The following is a 20,456-nucleotide window of genomic DNA, read 5'->3' on the forward strand; positions in this document are numbered from 1 at the left end:
TCTATAAATCTTTTTTCTTCACTAACTCCAAAACTACTAAATGGATTTACAGCAAATTACAGAAAGAGATCTTTCTGAACCAAGATCTAGCTTCTGCCAAAATTGGTGTAATTCCATCCAGCGGTTAGGGCTGTAGTCAGGTCTAAAAATTTAAAAAATTGCACGGGGAAAACATTTTTTTTTTCTTTAACCACTAACATCCATTTACCTCTTTCCTCCCCTGAACCCTTAACTCACTTTACCTCTACCCACCCATGAACCATCTAGAACCCATACCCCCTTTCCCTCTATCATCACTTGAACCCTAAAAACCTCATACCTCCTTTTACACCTATCCACCCCTGAACCCAAAAAGATCCTAGCTTCCCTCTACTACTACCCTGCCCTGAACCCTAAATATCCCTTACTTTCCTTTACCTTACCCCACCTCTAGACCCTAAAAACATCTTACCTTCCTTTACCTATACCCTCCATTACCATTACCATTATCCATCCCTTAACCCTTACCCATCCCTTAACCCTTAAATATCTCCTTTTATTTAAAAATGAGAATATTTATACTATCTAAAACAGAAATACCTGTGTGGTAATGTAGTGGTGGGTAAGGTACCCAAGAGGGTTCTACATGGTACTTACCTGTGTGGTAATGTCCTATGGGGAAAGGAATGCAGAGAAAAGACGCTATACCCTTACCACACCAACTCATGAGTTGGAAGTTTTTCAATATTCTGCTACTGGATTTTGGTGGTAAAACATTGTACACCACATATTGATTTGGTATTAGGAATGGACACCAAAACACAACCAGTCCAAATACCAAATGAGTATGGTGTTGCAAAGCCATTTTAGGAGTCAGTAAAATTTTACCTACTCCTGAAATGGTTTAAGCACATTTGAAACACCATTTTTGCGGTCATCAATAGTGATTCAGACTTTTTGCATCTGTAAAACTGTGTAATATATCTGGCCCTTAAATAGCACAGTCTCTGGAAAATCCAATGAGAAGCGGTTTAATACAAATGCCCTTCATTTAGGTCTGATACCAGAAAAAGCTTGATATGTCCAAAGGGAGATTTAAGGTTCATGATAATGTACACTTTGACACTTTCTAAAAAGTTTAGTTGGCCTTCTGGTTTGCAAATATTGCTACATAGCCCTTCACAGATAATGGAAACAGACTATATTTACAGAGTTAGTTGCTCCCCTGTGATATTTCGTGGGGGTACGTAACTTGCAGAGTTGTTAATCTGAGATGTCCCCACAGGATGGGTTCCAATTTGTAATTTCTCTTGAAATCTAGCTAACATTTGTCGATTTGAGTATGGTATTTAGATGTGATTGGAGTTTAGTTATGTTTTTTTTTTTTTTTAAAACCATTGGTTGGACATTGATTTATTCAGTTTTATCTGTGCATGTTGCTCAGTTCTGAACATCTATCCCACAACAGCTCCCAGAGCGGCCTTTGGCTGCTTTAACTGAGGGTCAGGTTTTGCATTGCATACTATTTCACAACTTCACTATGAAGTGAGTTTATAAGGTAATCTCTCATTTAATACACTTTGTATTCTTCCAAAGGCACTTGCTGGCACTTGTCCTGAGTATCTGAGCTCTCGCCTTGAGTCCTACATTCCCTCTCAAATGCTTAGTTCCTCTTGTCATACTCTGTTGGTTGTGAACATGTTCCATCACAATAGAACAGGCAGATGTTTTTTCTTTGTACTCGCTCCTTTTCCCAGACCACCAGCGGTAAAGGAGAAAGTGAGAGCAGGGTGAACAGTGTGCCTGTGACAGTCCAAGGTGCAACAATGTAAAGCATGATCTATTGGTCTTTCATAAACACCACAGTTTCCTTCAAGGATCGACCTGTTTTTATGTGAATAAAAGAGCGATTTAGTTAGTAAAGAAAATAATTAAGGTCCGCATGCTTGTGAGAATGCATAATTAGCATAGTGAGCTTGAAATAAAAATATAATTCCTTTGTCTTTGAACACTGAGACTCTATTTAGCAACAAATTAAATTACATATTTTTCATACACATTCACAAATCCACAATGACAAAAAGTTTGTCTGGATCATAAGTGCTCACCTAGTTAATAAATGTGATAAGGCTGACACACAGAGCTCTATGGCAAAGAACAAAATAATCAAGAAAAATAGGTGAGTAATTGCATCAGTGCATCCATTTCCATTATGTGAACAGTATATATTCAGATGCGTACAGTGTAATATGATATTTATTACCATTGTTAAGGGAGGTGAGGGTCATCCAGACACAATCGATGCTTCAACTCTTGTAAATCACAGCCTCGTCCCTCAAATGCTGTAATAAAGAGCATATTTTTATTACCATTGTTGACTATGTGAGTGGACCATAATTCACAAGAGTCACTAAAGCTAGGAAAGTCCACATTAGCATTGTTGGTGTAAATACAAGGAGAGTCACTATTCTATTAGGTACACATCACTGGGGAGTGAGTATAGTTTTGGAGTGTGTGAACTAAGCTAAGAAATAAGATTAAATGACTTGAGGATGAGATGGAGGTCTGCTCGCCGACCCATTGGGCTCAAGATGCACCTCACTGATGAGGACCAACAAGTATAAAACCGGTCTGGTTTTGTTTTGTTCCTGTTCAGAGGGGATGTGGCCTGGCAGTTCCGGAACCAAGGTTGATTTGCATAAGATAGGTCCCCATTTCCAATGGCTCAGTGGGCAAAAGAAACAGTGGAATGGATTACTTATCAGTGGCTAAGATCAATTCACGCACCCCACCCATTAATTTTCAGTTTTTGCGTAGGTGATATATCTGTCACAGACTTGGTACCAGGTTGGCACAGGGACACCACTGGTGCCACAGGTTATTCCTTTGCATAAGGCATTCAGTTTCAGACTTGAACAGCCACACTTGTAAAGCAGAAGATCACGGTAGCATGTCTTGGTATTTACAAAAAATGTAATGCAAAATGGAATGACCCATTTTTTAATCTTATATCATTTGACAAAAGATCACAGTTTTTTATTCCATTTTTCTTTTTTTAACCATTATCATAATGTTTATAATTCACTACTACTGTGTTTGCATATCATCATATGAAACATAGACATTGCAATGATTGGCACAAATCCCATAACATTTATCAAAAACATATTTTTCCCATTTGTTCAACGAAACCATAATATATATACATCTTAAAATCATACCCCATATGACCCTGCCTTTTCACTCTCACCTCTGTCACACCACTCACACTACATATCACACAAACTACGGTCCCCAGTCCATGAGTATCGTACAAGTCAAACCTTGACCATCCAACCGACACCCCCGCCTCCCCCCCCCACCATTCCACCAACAACACCGTCGGAGTCTGTTCTTCCATCGATCTGGTGTCACCAAGCTGGGTTAAACAACAGTCAACGCACAATTCAGTGTATTTCCTTGCTTTTTAGCACTTTCCTCAGGGTGGGTGTGCCAGAATATGCTGCTGCAGATCAAGTACCAGCCTCTGCTTCCCCATTGCCTCCGTCTATACCTCCTGTACCCTCCATTCCCACACTTTTCAAATTCTCAGGACTGGAGCCAAATCTAAAGGATCCACTCCACCCCTGAATCCTGCTCGAACATTATTCCATTGGCTTCCTCACTTGTTGACAGCTAAAACTCAAAATATTTGTGTTCTCTTTGCAGAGGGGCTGAATGTACATGTCAGATATTTCTAGCATTTTTTAATACATGACTACCCCAAAACAAGTTTATTATGCCACCTTCAATTCTCTTTATTTTGAGTGACATCAAAATGATTAAAAGAAAAGTCACACACTTTCTCCTTCCATCTTTTCCTATCTCTCTGTTTTCTTTGTCTCTCTCTGCTCTCCCTTTTCTTTACTCTTTTTCTCTTGCACATGCTTGATCCGTTTTTAGGTCTCGCCTAGCGTTTTTTGTCTTAAATGCTGCCTTCCTATTGGTTTGAGGGTTGTTAGTCCCTTCTCATTCATCATTTGTATCCTTCCACGGCTATTGGCCCCTTTACTCCTGACACTATTTTCTTCCCTGTCTCCCCACTACACCACCCCCTCTCTCAGTCTGTGACTTCTCACCCTCCCCCGCACCCTCCCACTCCCGTTCGTGTTTTCTTGCCTGCTGGCACTTCCGTTTTCATCTTTATTATTGCCACCTTGAAATATGTGAGTTCAAGATGCGTGCTGTAAACAAACTTCTTGTGTTTAATGAACTAGATTTTAATGTTACCCTAAATATAATAAGACTTTAGGCAACATTTGGGGTATGCATGGCAACTGACGCCTCTTAGTTCACAAATGGCATTGTTGTGGGGCGGGAGGAGCGGCAGTGTTTTAACTAATGCTTAAAACGAGCACTTTTTATAACTTCCTCTCAATTCAGTACTATAATCTTGTGTACTGAGTTGACGCGCTAAAGAAATGCAATTTTTTGAATTCTGAAGAGACATTATCGCACATTTACATCATGTTTACTGTATGATTAACATGCCGATCATTTTCATGGCTCGCCCACTGGCTCGTATACGCTTGGCTCCTCTCCAGGTGGCTCTACATGTTAATTAATATATTGGCTTGCGCACCTCTAACAAAGAGAGATGGATGGATAAATGACAGTGAGCCCCGTAGATGGTAGAGAAATAGACTGATGCAGACAAACAGACAATGTCAGTCTCCATTGCCTCACGTCAGAATCATCACTTTCAATAACCTGGAAATCTGCCTGCAACTCCTGCATGCCCCAACCTCATCCCCCTCACCTATTCTTAGCAGAAGCGGCATATTCTGAGCTGTGCCCTGCCGGTGCAGAGGAGCACGGCAGAGTCTGTAGAAGCGCTGGGATCCCTAGCCTCTCCGGGCGGGAGCCTAAGCCTTCCGGGTGCCTTCACACTCAGGATAAATGAATACATTTTGTTCTGTGCTTTAGTCGCCCCTCTGTGAGCACTGTCTGGTAGATGAAGCTCTGTGTTAATAAACACATTCAGAGAGGTGGTTGTGTACAAACAACAGCCACAATAACGTACGTTTTGAACGTGTAGTTAAATACCTGCTCATCGAGTACCTCATTGGCTGATCATTCCGTGGCACTACCAAAATTACATTTGGACACATTTGCTCAACTGTAAAACACACCCTTCTATGGGTCATTTAACAACTCAGGCTTTGGGGTTAGGTAACCTACTTTGGATGCTGTGTAAAAGAGTAAATACAAAAATTAATGCAATGAAACTAAGCAACCAGTACTGTCTAAAACATTGTGAAAACTGACATGCATTCTGGCATTTTGTTTAGTTAATGTCAATTTTCTCATAGATGCGAGTAAAGTACTCTTAATATGCACCCTTTTAACTAATAGCACCGGGCGACCTTTGACAACTAGGCAATGAACACATTTTCATGTACCCCCGAAGCCCCCTTGCCCCTCGCCCCCTTGGCAAACTTCATTGCCTCCCAGTGTTTGGGGGATAACCAAGACGCAGGAGAGTGAGTCAAATAGTCTAGGAAATTAAAGAGAAGCCATTATTCGGATTCACATGCTCCGATCCCAATTGCGTTGGTTAGTCTGCAAGCACTACTTTTATTAATGAGTTTTGCATTAGTAAAGCACCATGGTGTGCATGTGTGGTGACACTTTACCCATGAGGTACGTGCCTAGCAGTTGTTGACACAATCCACACTTTGCGTCTTTTTCAATATATTTATTACGAAGTGCAGGACCTTCCCAAGAGTTGGATTTTGCACACTAAATTTCTTTAACTCCAAAAATAAAACGTGTAGGTGAAAAACATTGCCATTTACAATGTCATTAGCTCTAACTCACAAATGCGAGACTTATTTGCATTGCAAATGCTTGTTTTTGTTGCTCTCTCTCACTCATACACTGATTGTGGTTCTCTCTGCCATCGTCCTTGCCTCCATCCATGGTCCATCCTCACCCCACACCATTCATCCATCTATTCATGAAAGGCAAGGACGTCTAACATCACTGTGTGTGCTTTACAAGCACCAGTTATGTAAAACTGTTGGAATGTACTGTTGTGTGCACATTTTCCATCGCCATCATCTGAGATGCTGTGCTGCCAGTCCCTCCACATGCTTATCACCTGTGCATACCTGCATGCCATCCCTAGGAGGCTCAGTAAAATTCAAGAAATATGCAGGTATTCATCACTTTGAATACAGATGAGGTGATTGCTACCAGCAGGCATAAGTAGAAGTCAGTGCAAATGCAAGAAAGTGAAAATGACACATGATGAGTGATGGGAGAAAGTGGGGTTCCATGCACCCACATACCATCATCTCTCTGATTCTTCACCTATTCTGTATGTTTGAGGAACCATGTAGAGCTGTTTCCAGCGTTGTAATGTTTCTGTATATGTGACAGATGCTTAAACTGCACATACTGTACCTGTTCTGTATGGGTGAGGACGCATGGACAACTGCTACGTGCATTTTGTCTGCTCTCAGTGTGTTCTGAAGGGGCTTGTACTGCAGCAAACACTATCTGTGCTGCTGACCTTATTTGTACTGGGGAATAATGTTCTACTCTTGCTGTATCAGTGTTGTGTGTGAGTAAGCATGGTAAAAACCTCACACAATATTCAAAGGGATTGGCATTGTTAATGCTTCCCTTTGATGGTCTCCCACCCGGTTGGCTAACACCTTGCTGTTTGAAAAAATACATAATTATTCCTAAATGCTCATTATACGTAGTTCATCTATGAGAGTGAACCTACTAGAAGACAACATACCTCTCTATAAAAGAGGATGAGCACATATACATATTAGGACAAAGTGGAAGTGAAATTGGAGGAGAGCTGTGAGAAGTCAGGTAGCAATGAGCTGCTTCACGGTAATAGTCCACAGCCTTTTGCACTTGTGGACTAGAATAGGTACCTATCAGCTATGTACTAGTACATAATGTTCGATTCTTGTGCAAAACAAGATAAATAATGCTGTCTTGTCTTTACTTCATTGCACTTTCTAATCGTGGGGCTCCATATTTGAGGCTATATATACTGATGTCTAGTTATAGGTCACCTTGTAGATAATGTCTTGAATATGACGCAGGTTGACAGAGAGGCAATTTGTGTTATCTCGGTGTAGGAGTGATCTTGTTGCGTTTTCAGATTGCTTTAAATAGATGGGCTGTTTCAGGGAGAACTCTTTCCTGTACGTCTGGTAAAGTGATTAGTAGGGTGTTACTATTTTCAAGGTGGGAATGTATTTGACTGAAGTTCTAAATTCTACTTCAAGAAAGAAAGCTTTTCATTGGTGGAATAGAGGTAGGTCATGCAAAATGATCTTCGGTTTGTAGGTGTTATGTTTATTGAAATTAGTTTTGGTGTCAATATTGAAGCCTTGAGATTTGCACTGATGGTTACATGGGGATAGATAACATTGAAGTTAGCATTGACAGCCAGTAGTGTACTGTTTACTAGTTTTTTGGCCTCGGGTGCAAAGAGGACAGATTATGTGTATTTTGGGATCAGTTTGAAGAAGTGTGTTAGCATCCCAACTTTCATAGCAATGAATCAGGTTTTAATGCTACTAGAGTTCAATGTTGCTTGTGTATTGAGGAATGCTCAAATCGTAGCCCGTTGGTATGGCTTCAAGATGTTACACAAAATGTTGAAGTGTACTGGTGGAAGGATAGAGCCTTGGGGGACACCAAAGAATTGACTTGGAGGAAGAGAAGTTCATCTTGACAAACAGTGCTCTGTTTGTGGAGATGATGTGGTACCTAATATTGAAAAGCTGCCTGAAGGTGCCATGGGGAGCGATGTTCAGCAGTTATAGAAGATGTTGCAGGCATGGGTTGTGGAGGCGGTCTTTGAGTGAGTTATTCTCATCGATGAACTTGCAGCTTAGTGAAGGAGGACAGTAAATGAGATTAAAAGCATGAGTTGCTAACTGTGGGACAGTAGAGGATTTTGAAGGAGCTTAGGGTGTGCAGAAGACATGTTGTACCAGGTCATGCGGCTCTGTAGGTCATAGCAATGCCTCCTCCTCCTCCTACCTTGTTTTGTCTGTCATTATCTTGATGATTTGTCGGATTAAGGCGTCAAGAGAGTGGATGGTCATTTGTGAGAACTAGGTTTTTTGTTATGATTGTGTGATGAGATCTGAGATGGTTGCTGCATGTAGGTCTAGAGACTGTGTGTTTATTGACATGAAGTGGTTTGTATGCTTTCTGGGCAAAATAGGTGAGAGGCTTAAAGGTGTGAATATTGCATAGTACTTTTTACTGATGTCTGCATTCACTTTTGATAGAATCCTGCCCGTAGGTTCAAAGTGGTGAATACAGCACTCTTATTCAATATTCTTGATCCGGCTGAAAGTGTCCTGTTGATATAGATTGTACAGGTCCATTGTGATCATGCAGATAGTGCAAGGGAGATAAGCGTGTGAACACACTGGCAGCACAGCGGAGCTGTGGTGTAGAAGACAATTTTCCAGTCCTGATATTTCCTTTAACAACCGAATGCATTGTAGGGGTGTATTTCTAGTTCATGTCAACAAAATAGGTGAAATAGCACACTTGAATATAATGATTTTAAATCATTAAGCACTGGATTAGAACATGGTACTCATGCTGACATCATGAAGTGACCTCGTAATGTCATGTTCGGCACCATGTGCCCACATGCCAGTGGCCTGTGTATATACTCAATCCAGGGAATACATGACCAGACATTCCCCATGCTTCTTGTGAGTAGGACTTCCAGCACTAGGGCATGACCCTGGATGAGTGTCAATTAAGGACTTGGCATCCTCATCTGTGTGCCTGGTAGTTAGCACACCTGTAATCCATCCTCTGCCCCCCCCCCCCCCCCACTTACGGTGGCTCCTTCTCTTTCATACTCCAGTGAGATGCCACTCCATAGATAACATCAATCAAAATTGGGTTCAGCTTTATTTAAACCAATAAAACCAGGCCCAGGACTGACCAACTAGCTGTGATTTCGACCACATGGGAAAGCATACATGACTCGAGTCCAGTTCCCATTGTTCTCTCTATGATTCCACTCATCTATCACTGACTCCACAGCACCCCTGTGACTCATGTACCTTCTGGTAAATACATCTAGAACCACAACAAACTCTCAACTGGTACACCTTGAAAGAAGCAGCAAAGAACAACAAGGTTATTGGCACATATCTGAAGCCTGTACTAGCATAACTATGCAACTGTTACTCAGACAGTCATTAGTGCCAATGTTCACTAACGCTTGGCATCTTCATCATTTAACTTGAGTGTGTATGTAACAGACACATTCTAAACATAACTTTGACACTCTTGTGCCACTAACAAGTAATGCTATCCTAACTAGAGCCATTCCTAACATCTGTTGGTACAATTACCAAGCTATGTGCCACAACATGTGTATTCATAACTAGATAACAAGCAATGAACCCATTTTTTGCTGTGATGGAAAAAGACAACAATGAAACAAAATGTTAGAATGGGCTATATGATTATCTCTTCATAGCACATGGGAATGTTCATTAGGTGGATGATAATACACAAGTGTTCTGGTACTGTTGTATCATAGTTTTGTTTGCATTTACTGATGCACTGTCATCATTCTCTCATTATTGTCTGTATTAGAAAGCTCAAGAAAAGTCCTAAAGATACCTGAAATAGCAAGTGTGGTCCAAACGTAACATGGTCCAGTCGTAAGAGACCTGCACCTCTTGACAGAATACAGGAAATGAAGAGATCTCCTTCCTACTTCAACTATTTCCTGCATTCAACTTCTGCATCCTAATAGTGTAAGTTGGGTGCATCAGGATAGGGGTGAGGTTAATCCACAACCCTTCTGCAGGGCACATCTCAGGAGCAAAGATTGGTGGTCTTCAGTCTTGAAAGATAACATTGTATGTTGGATGTTTGCATGGTGATATGATGCTTTGCATAGTGCACAAGGCGGGGAAGTCGACACATGCTAGTTTTTTAGATGCTAGCAGGTGTAATGCTTGAGATGCAGAGGTTCTAGCGATTGGCTCTTAACTGGCCTGACCAAGTGCTGTCCTTGTTTGCCTTTGGGCAAGGACACCCAGGTGATAGGACAATCTAGGGAGGATGGAGATAATTAAGCGTAACATGTTAGAAAGAAGAGGGCAGTAAGTGGTTGGCTAGAGTGGTGATGTGGGCTTGTGATCACATAATTGAATGCTTCTATCCGCATGAGATGACTTGCAACTACTCACCAGATGACAGACATTTTTATATCAATTGGGGACTGTCAGAAGGTAAGTGGTGGTTGCTGTTCGTCTTGGAAGGTGGCTTTTGCTTAAGATCACATGACCAATACTTTCCATTGTATTCTGGGGTGAATCGATACTTCTCAAAACTTTTTGATGTGGTGGTGGTGGAAAGACAGATACTATTTGCATGACAGGGTGAGCAGGCTGGCGGTCTCCTGACCTAATGTCTCTTGCTGCAAACTGAGGCAACCGCTTTTGCACCCTTTTTTCAAAGTAGATGGCAGGAAGGTGCCAGGTGGGTGCTGGTTGGCTTGAGTGGCAGGATCAGTTCAATGTCAGCTGACTAATATTTTATGCTGCAATCTTGGGCGACTTGCTAGTACAGTTTGGTTTATTGCTTGTAATTGGATGTTTTTGAAGTGAGGATTGTGACAACACTGCAGGCAGTAGCTGGTGCAATGGGGAAGTGACATCAGCTTTACATCATTTGACCAACTACCTCACATTGTCTTCCGATGCAACTCAGTGCTGCTCGCTCGCAAACTTTTGGAAGTGAGGAATTGTAGAATCGGGGTAGCAGCTGCTGATTAGTATGGGAGGTGTCAAGGAATCAAGGGCACATGAATCGATGCCTCACTTTGCTGGCTGGTAAGACTCCTGCTTCTCACTGGTCCTCCTTCAAGTGATTGCTTTCTTTTTGAAGTGAAGTTAATGCAAAAGCAATGCACAGTTGCTAGTTGGCTTGGGAGTTTGGTACAGGCTTGTGGTATCAAAGCCCACTGTTCATGCTGTAGTCTGGGCAGACTCACTGCTGCTCACTGGTCTGTTGGCTTGTGGTTGGCTGATGTTTGTAGTATACCTGGAGGGAAGGCAGTGAGAAGTCTCTTGCTATCTTGGGAGGCAGCGCAGACTTGGTGTCACTTAACCTAATCCTTTGCATTGTAAGTAAGTAAGTAAAATTTATTGTTTCTGATTAATTAAAACCATTACAAGATCATAGTAAGTACATATTTCATCAATTTTTAAATTTGAGAGCAGTCTTAAAAGGAAAATGAGTTAAAAAATAAAAGTTCAAGAAATGTTCATAATTCCTTGTTTTTCTGTACACCTTCATCTGTTTTAGGTTGTTTGAGCTTAACTAGTTTCAGAAATTTTACCAACAGACCATTCAGATGTAAAAGTCTTGGGTCAAAGCATGCAATGACTGCTTGTCTCCGGGTACGTATGTTAAGTTTGTTGAAGGTGGTTTTCAGGAGAGCTACTCTTTCCTCTTTTAGCTTTTTGCAGGAGCATATCAGGTGTTCCATATCTTCTTTCCCTGAGCCACACAGCCTACATGTGGGCCCACAATCTTTTCTCAGCCAGGGTTGTAAGGGGTGTGGCTGGTAAGATTCCAAGCCTATGTTTTAAAAATGCTTCTTTTGATTTCCTGCAATAACCCAGCCCGAAGTATGCCTGTAGCCCGGGCGATTTGTAAGAGCTCATTATAATCCTTTGCATTGAATTCTTGGATATCTTGCTTTCCCTCTCTTGTGTGATGCCCTGTGATTGTCCACTTTTTGAACGGATGATGGAAAGGTAGTGGCCGGCCACTGGTTAGCTTGTGATACTGTGCAGTACTGAGGTGATGTGGGGTGCGTCTCGCTGTGCTCTCTGGGAGTATCCATTGCTGCTTGCTGGCCTCACACCTCATCCAATCAAGACAGTTTTTATCTATCAAACTTTAAAATATATTCCTCATTAGTGTAATGAGATGGTGATGTATTGTAAATTAAAATCGTACCTTTTTATTACAGTTAAATTGTTTCAAACAATTATCCTGGAAACGCACTACGTTTTCTTTCACAGATTCGCCTGTTTTACATGAATAAAAGAGCAATTAAGGCATTAAAGAATATAGTTAAGGTTTGTATGTTACTGTCATTTTTAAATAAAAGAGATTTATAATCGGCAATATGAGCTAGAAAGTGTAAAACATAATGGTACAACTTTCTGTCTCCCGCACATGTAATTTATCATTGAACATTGAAAATTAGTATATTTAGTAACCAAAGTAATAAAAGTTGCATATTTTATATTAAACATCCGCAGCTCATCCCACTCATCAGTGCTCGCCTGCTGTATGAAAACTGAGAGGTTAGGATATGGGGCTCCAGGGAGCACTCAGCGGATATCCATCACCTTCGACAGGTCCCTGACGGACCGCCAAGCATCTAAGTGAACAGAGTGCGCCCATAATGAGCGAGAGCAGTGATGGAATGATTGCTTCGGTTTACCCCTCTCCCTCATATAAAACTTGTTCTCTAATTCATCACACTGATTGTAATGCAATTTACTCCTGCAGTAATATGTTACCAATGTTGGGCAAGTACATTTCCCTTGGCTAATCAGATTACAGTGAGCCTCGGACAGTGGTGGTGCTGACGTGCTTTGGGTTTGCCTCGATCGGCGTTTATGAGTATCCGAAACAATGGTATCTATCGATCGATCTGTTTTTCGATCATCTCCATCAACTTTAAATAGTTATCTACCAATGTGTCTGCTTCAGTGTCTGGCCCGATGTAAATGTGGTTCTTGTGTTTTAAATTTGAATGTAGTTTAACAAAAAAAACCTTACTACTATATTGTATGTGTAGGTTAAATGTCAGTGTTCGTATGTGGTTCAATAACGAATCATTAAAAATGTCGTTTGCAACACATCCGATGCTTAACGAAAGTGCAAATGTCACCTCTTTTTTTAAACGTTATCTTGATTTTGTTAAATTTAAAAATCAAGCAGTATAAGAATAACACTCCCGGCTCAGAAAGGTTGCATGTGATCGACATAGCAACATTTCAGGTACATTGTTAATATGGCACAGGCATGGGTTAAAGACACAGGGTAGCAACAAGCATATTACAGCAAATAAAGGCGTCACCATGGCAGTTAGATATGCTTCCACACAGTCGCTCGTGGTGACCCACGTACAATGTCCTGACGTGTACATACGCAGCATGAAAAATAGAAGCCCTCGCCCAACACTGTACACTCCCTCGCACAGAACAGGCAGAACCAATCGCCTCAAACGAACTGGCAGGTGAGGTCACGACACCAAACCTATCAGGCAGCGCCATTCGACTCCCCACCCGCACCAGCATTGCTCCTAGCAAGCACCAAGTATCCCAGATATGGGTCCGCTGTATCCCTTGGGCAGTTGCTGGGTGGCAAAAGATTGGGTGTTACAATATGCCATATTGGTATGCCACTCTTTCACAGTAGGAAGGGGGACCCCTCATACATCGCATCGCTACTATACGCTCTGCCACTAGCAGGCCTATTGCCACAACAGCCGACAGTCACTCACGACATCATTGCCGTAATCCAAGAGGGCGCCCAGCAGTGCCCAATCGGCTGCCTTTCCTGTAATCTCTCCCAGAACCTGAATATCATGAGCCAAAAGGGCTGCACACCAGGGCAGTGCCACGCCATATGCGTGAAGCCAGCGTCCTCTGCTCTCTTGACTGGGGGAGAATGTATGCATTGTCAGCATTCCGTCCATCATTTGTTTGTTGTAACGCTTTTCGCCCTAAGTGGGATGGTTATTCCCAGACGTGGGACCCGTGCTCACTACGCCACTGGAGTCAAGCTATCCTGGCTGATGACGGCTGATAGCCAGAAACCGGTCCTAGGATGCTTGATTCCGGTCCAGGAAAGACATGGCTTGGCAGTTCAGGCTGGACTGTTCCCATGAGGCACAGGGTCAAGACTGATTTGCATATGGCCATGTCTAAACTGGAGTGGTGTAGTGGGCAAAAGAACGATGGATTTAACCCAGATCTCTTGACTGGGGGAGAATGTATGCATTGTCGGCATTCCGTCCATCATTTGTTTGTTGTAACGCCAGCGTCCTCTGCGCCACAGCGTTGACGAGAATCGTCAGGCAAACCGTATCAGACTAGTTGGGCCAGGGTGTAGTATACCTGGTGGAGATACTTGAAATGGAGAAGCCGATGGTGAGCATTCAGAGAGATAGTACACATCGCAGAGCAACAGTAAGCCCACTGTTTTTCAGTCCTATATATACCTCGATCCTCCTGTCAGTGACAGCAAGCCGTGGTTATGTCAGCCGGGCTCGGGGCCTCATGCAGCAAGGCGTACAATGTCGCAATCGCCCTTATGGGAATAAGTAGGTGAGAGCTGGTAGCTCCAATGGCTCCGCTAGAGTACCATCCAGCAAGGCACGCATCGCATGCTGTACCTGCTAATAGGGAAAGTCAGCAAGTACAGTTGCTGTATCGCATTGTGTGCTAATCTGAGTCCAGTTGCAAAGGGACACATTTTCCAAAAAGTCGCCCATGTACTGTATTCTGAGCTCCAGCAGCGCTGCCGCCGTCGCCTTTTCCTCTCATATGCTATTTAAGAGGAAGCTGCGGGGAGTAAAATATCTGTTTTGCATGTCTATCGATTTCCTCCAGAGGCTTGCATGTTACCTATGAGATCGATCACGTGGAAACGCATCGGACTGCTGAATAACAATTTAAGTAACAGAGATGAGGCATCCCATTCCAGTCAAAGGTGCAGTAATCCGCCAGCCCATGAAGCCAGTAATAGGCAAACATGCCTTGTGCAGCTCAGAGACAAGCCTCAAAATCGGGGCCTAAAGTCCCCCTATTTCATATGGGAGGGTGAGTGTATCCCATCGCGCCCGTAGCTACTCACCAGCCCATGTCAGGTGCACCAGCAAGGCATGTAAAGTCCGGAAGACCGCACAAGGCAGCAGCAGAGGGATGTTTGCAAACAGGATAAAAAATCGAGGCAGCACCACCATCTTCATCACGGCTATGTGGCCGCAGAGGGAGAGGTTAGATGACTCCCCCCAGTCCACCGCCTCAGTGAGGCGATGTACTGCTTTCCCATAGTTTACAACCATCACCACCCTTATCAGTGTGCACCTAACACCGAGGGAGCACACTGGATCCATCATCCACCTGAGAAAAAACTCCAGTTGCACTGGTACCGTGACAGGAGTGAGAGGAAATATGAGTGATTTTTCACAATTTATTCACAGTCCTGAATGGCCACCAAAGAGTACGACCTTCCTAAGGACTGGCGAAAGGTTACGTTCAGGATCTCGAACATACAGAAGGGTATTGTCTGCGCAAGCAGATTTTATGATAAACTAATGTGGAAAGCAAATTCAACGATGGGTGTGATACTCTCGCTGCACACATGCCGACGGATCTGCAGCAAGTGCATATAGCAGCGGGGACAAGAAATATCCCCAACGAGTGTCCCTCATGATATTAATCGGGGCTGGTAAACGACCATTGACATGTATCCATGCCATTGGTTCCGCAAAGAGGACCTGGACCAGCTATAGGAAGATATCCCCCACTCGAATATATACTGTTACTTCGCATGCGTTACATCGCATGCTTTCACAACGCGGTTGTTACAACGACCGTGTTGTTACAACGCGACCCATTACATCGCAAGTAATTTCAATTACTTGCTGTAGGGGGCGTGCTAGACTTAGGAATAGTATAATTTATTATTCCTCCTCCAGTTTGTGCAACAGCAAGGAAGGTGTTGAATTGTAAATCCAACACCACTGCGCCCCCTACAACAAGTCGTTGAAACGACTTGCGATGTAATGGCTCACATTGTAACAACACGGTCGTTATAACGACCGCATTGTAAAAGCATGCGATGTAACACATGCAATGTTATGGCTGTTCTCCCCCCACTCCTACGTGATGCAGTACAGAAAACATGAATCCCCACTCAACAGAGTCAAAAGCTTTCTTGGTGTCTAAATTCATCGCCGGGGCGCGTATGTCAGGATCAACACGTGAGATCGCACCGAAAAGAGTACAGAGATTGAATATGAGGGAATGGCCAGTTATAAAGCAGGACTGCACAGGGCCAACAATGCTTAGAAGCTAAGGCGCAAGACTGGTATCCAGAATTTTCCCAAAATCTTTGTGCCTGTATTTAATAGGAACAGTGGCTGATAGGACAAGCAGTGATCAGCTGGTATACCTGGCTTAAGCAAGGTGACTAGTAAAGCTTCATGTAATGTTGGAGTCATGCAACCATCTCGCACCATCTCCTTAAAAAGGCTGACCAAATGAGGTATGAACTTGTCCTGGTAGGCCTTGTAAAATGTAAAGCCGTCAGAGCCCGGCGCTTTTCCGCTTGGCATATTTGTCAATGCTGCAGCGATTTTGGTGGGGCGAAGGGGTGCCATGAGCCATTCCCTGTGCATATCCTAAAACAATTTCATGGTGATTTGTGTTAGATAGTCAGGTGTGGCCTGGTCATCATATGCAATTCGAGAGTCAAAGAGGTCAGACTAGTATCCGCGAAACCAATTCACCACCTGATCAGACCCATTTAAGGGTGCACCCGGCTCGTCAATAATAGAGAGCACCTTGCTGTCCTCGTGACTAGGCTGAATAAGGGCTGCTAGTATAGCGCCTGGTCTTTCACCCTCGATGTAGATTCTGGCCATGGCATGCCTACCTAAATGTGTAACCTCACTCTGAGCCAGCTTATTGTATTCCTCTAGCTTAGCTCTGCTATCACCCATTAGTTTCTGTTCCGCTGTCTCCCCATGAACGTGCTCCAGGTCAGCTAAGTCCTCTTCCAACCTCGCAAGCCAGTCCTGATTCAAGCGGAGTACACCTGCATGTTTTGAAATAGTATCTCTGCAGATGTATACATTGAAAGCATCCCATATAGTGGCGAATTTCTCTACCAAGCCCAAATTGGTACTGAAATACTCATCAATCACCTGGGCCAGTTCCTCACGGAACACTGCATCGAATAATGAATACTGTGGAAAGCGGCAGGAGAACGCATGAGATCACGGACCCCCAAGCTCCAATACCAGCTGGATCGGGGAGTGATCTGAGTACATGCGAGGTAGATGTTCACAGTGGCAAACCATGGACAACAAGCTAGGTGACACAAGCCAGTAGTCAATGCATGTATGCATATCATGGACAGCTGAGTAATGAGTATGCTTCCTCCCTTCAGAGAGCAATAGCGTCATGCATCTATCAAGCTGCAATGTTCTTCTACCGCCGCAATGGTGCTGGCTGCTGTCAAAGACCGCCAATGTGGGCCCCAGGATCGCTCTAATTCAGGCAACTGAACACAATTGAAGTCACCACACCATAACTGAAGCAGGCTGTCATAGCGAACTAATTTGGCATGAAGTGCATGATAAAACTGTGGGTCATCGTAGTTGGGCCCATATATCCCTACTAGTAACACATCGAAATGCTCTTTGTGAAAACTACTACCATTAAACGACCCCCAGGGTCCAAGCATACCTCCTGCAGCTTGATCCCAGAACCACGCTGGGCCGGAACTAAGATCCCACATGCATGCGCAGTAAAGCTCGCAGCATGACATATTTCCCTCATTCGCCTCTACGTGAGCAGCCCACTATTGGGGCGATGTGGGTGTCCTACAACATAGCCACATCTATCTGGAGATGTTGTAAGTACAATACAACTTTGCTGATTTTTCCTATTTTATTCAGCCCTCTGATATTCTGCATTAAAATTTCAGTAGTGACCGGGGAGGGGGCTCCTCCGTAATGGCAGAGGAGCATCGCCCCACTGCCAGCAGATGATAAATAAAACAATAATAACACATTGTTATTACCGTTTTATTTATCAGTGTCTGAGCTGCTTATGTCCAACAGGAGGAGCAGGTCCGGGCCCTGGCAGGGAGGAGTACTGTGCACTTTCAAGTGTGCATGTCAGTTTAGCCATCCGTCTCAGGCCGATCACACAGACATGCACACTTATGTTTCTCTAACCCAGCAGTGTTCCACTGCTGGGTTGGAGAAGCCCCACAAGCTCCCAGGTACGGTCTGAGTGGCAAACGAGGCCGCTCAGACCAATCCAGATGCTGCTCTCATGCTATAAACACCCCCACAACATCAAGTCAGAGGATGGCCGTGTCAGGGATAGTCATCATGCCATACATGTAACGAGCTAACAGAAATAGACAACTTGGTTCATCTGCTGCTCCTAGTAATCTTGATGCATGGCAAACATCAGCACCTTCTCAGCCATCTCCATGGACTTACTACCCGGCTCCAAAATGGATAGTTACATCGAGTTCTGGGGGGACTTCCGCACACATTAACCATGTACATCATGCAAATATCATGCTCGCCAAACCGAATGTACCACACCACGAACAGGCAGGTGAGGTCAGGACACCAAACCTATCAGGCAGCGCCATTGGACTCCCCACCCGCATCAGCATTGCACCTAGCAAGCACCAAGTATCCCGAATATGCCACTCACTGATTCGTGCTGATTGAGGAATTGTTTTAGACTTTTAGGATGATTGAAGATCTTAGTTTTGCTGTCAGCAATCATTCTCAAGTGAGCAGGTAAAGTACGGTGTAGTCAAGTTTCCGCTCTTGCAGCTTCCACTTAGCAGGGAGAAACGGTCTCTGAGCCTTCTGCACATGTGTAGTAAAGTCTGGAAAAAGGTCTGTGGCTTCATAGCGGAGAGTTCATAGTTCACGGGAGTGGCGGAGGGACAAAACGCGATTTTGTTACTTAAGTTATAACGGGACAGGGCCTGGACCCCGGCACTGGGTGTGGGGTCAGCCAACGGTAAGCACCCTGCACCACAAATAGATCTGAAAATGTCTCTTGCAGTAAGAGGTCTATGAGGAGCCATTCCACAAAAGTTTCCATTTTGCTGATGTTTGTTGATTCTGCCAGGCTGACGATACAAAGGTTATTCCGCCAGGAGCGGGCCTTCAAATTTTCTGCCTTGGCCTCAACTGTCAACAGCACCTTTTTCAGCTGCTTCTGTGTCCCAGCCGTCAAGACCTGTTCAACCTCAGCTTTGAACACCCACCTCTCCACCATATCTAGGTGCTCCTCGTGATTATCAATGTGCTCAAACATCCTGTCCATCCGATACGAGAGGGCATCTATCTTCCCGCCGACCTTGGGGAGGTTAAGCTGCATGGCTGTCAAGATTTGGCGTAGTTCTCCTCCCATCTAAGGTCCCGAGGCGTCGGAGCCCGTCTTGGGCACCGCCGCCCCACCTTCACGTAGTCTGGGTGTCTTCTGCTGTTCCAACTTTAGCTTGGGCTACATTTTATCGACTTTACCAATCTTGGCTGACTTTACCTATCTCGGCCAATACTATTCAGGCTTCAGTAGGAATGGAGTCCGAGTTATTTCTGCTCATGCACAGAGGACAGCATGGAGAGATGGTCGTCAACCCACTGAAATACCCCCCAGCCTCAGACTACCGCCGGGGGGGCAAAAACCACAGATGTGGCAGTTATATGGGGCAAACTCCATATCCAGGGGACCCCACCCCAAGTACCACGATGCAAGGCATTGGTAGATGCAACTCAGTAAGAGTGTTGCCTCTACACCTTTGCCTCTGAGTGTAACAAACAGTGCAACCTGTCAACAGCACCCTATTAGCAAGTACCACATTGTAGTGTCAGACAGGGGGTGCCAAAGGCAGTATATGTGTCCTTGAACAATTATAATGTGGCCCGTACAATTGGGGCACTGTAGGTCCAGCGTCACTGGTGCTCTCTGGGCCCCACAGTCCACCTCTTGTCACCACACTTCAGCATACCAGTTAAACCGCGAAGCAAATTCAGCCGCATCAGCAAGCGTGAGCCAGGATCCGTGTCACACTGTTTCAGGTGATCTCTGACACAGAAGCCCAATCCAGTCTCAGTCCCGCAGAGTAGACAGGTGATCACCCAAGTAGACACCTCAGTCCTTATTGGTGCAGTACTGCAATGCAACAGATCCCCCCCTCCAATCACCGGGGGCCAGGTAGAGCATCCCAGGTGAGCCCAGTCTTGTAGGCCTCTATGGTGGGACCCTTCCCCTGTGAGCTGGTAAATGATGATTCATACCATGGTGCGCAGTGGTATACTAGTATGAGGAGTGCCCCCCAGGGCTCCAGTCATACGCCTATCTCTTGTAATGTGCTGTATTGTAGAGGAGGCCTCAGGGCAAAGCAAGCTACCATGTCCAATGGAAACCAGGGAACAGGCGCCCTCTGCTCTGAAAACTCTGAAGCCCAGCCAGGTGCCGCAGCTGGTCAGGGAGTTGACGGCTGCCGGCACACCATCTTCTCCACCACACAATAATGCTGAACTGCCTCTAGGCACAGTGGGCTCTGAGAGGGGAGAAAGAGGAGCCCCAGCAAAGCAGTCCGCAGTTCTAGGC

The sequence above is a fragment of the Triturus cristatus genome, chromosome 9 (assembly GCF_964204655.1).
Source record: "Triturus cristatus chromosome 9, aTriCri1.1, whole genome shotgun sequence".
In the NCBI taxonomy this organism is placed as follows: Eukaryota; Metazoa; Chordata; class Amphibia; order Caudata; family Salamandridae; genus Triturus; species Triturus cristatus.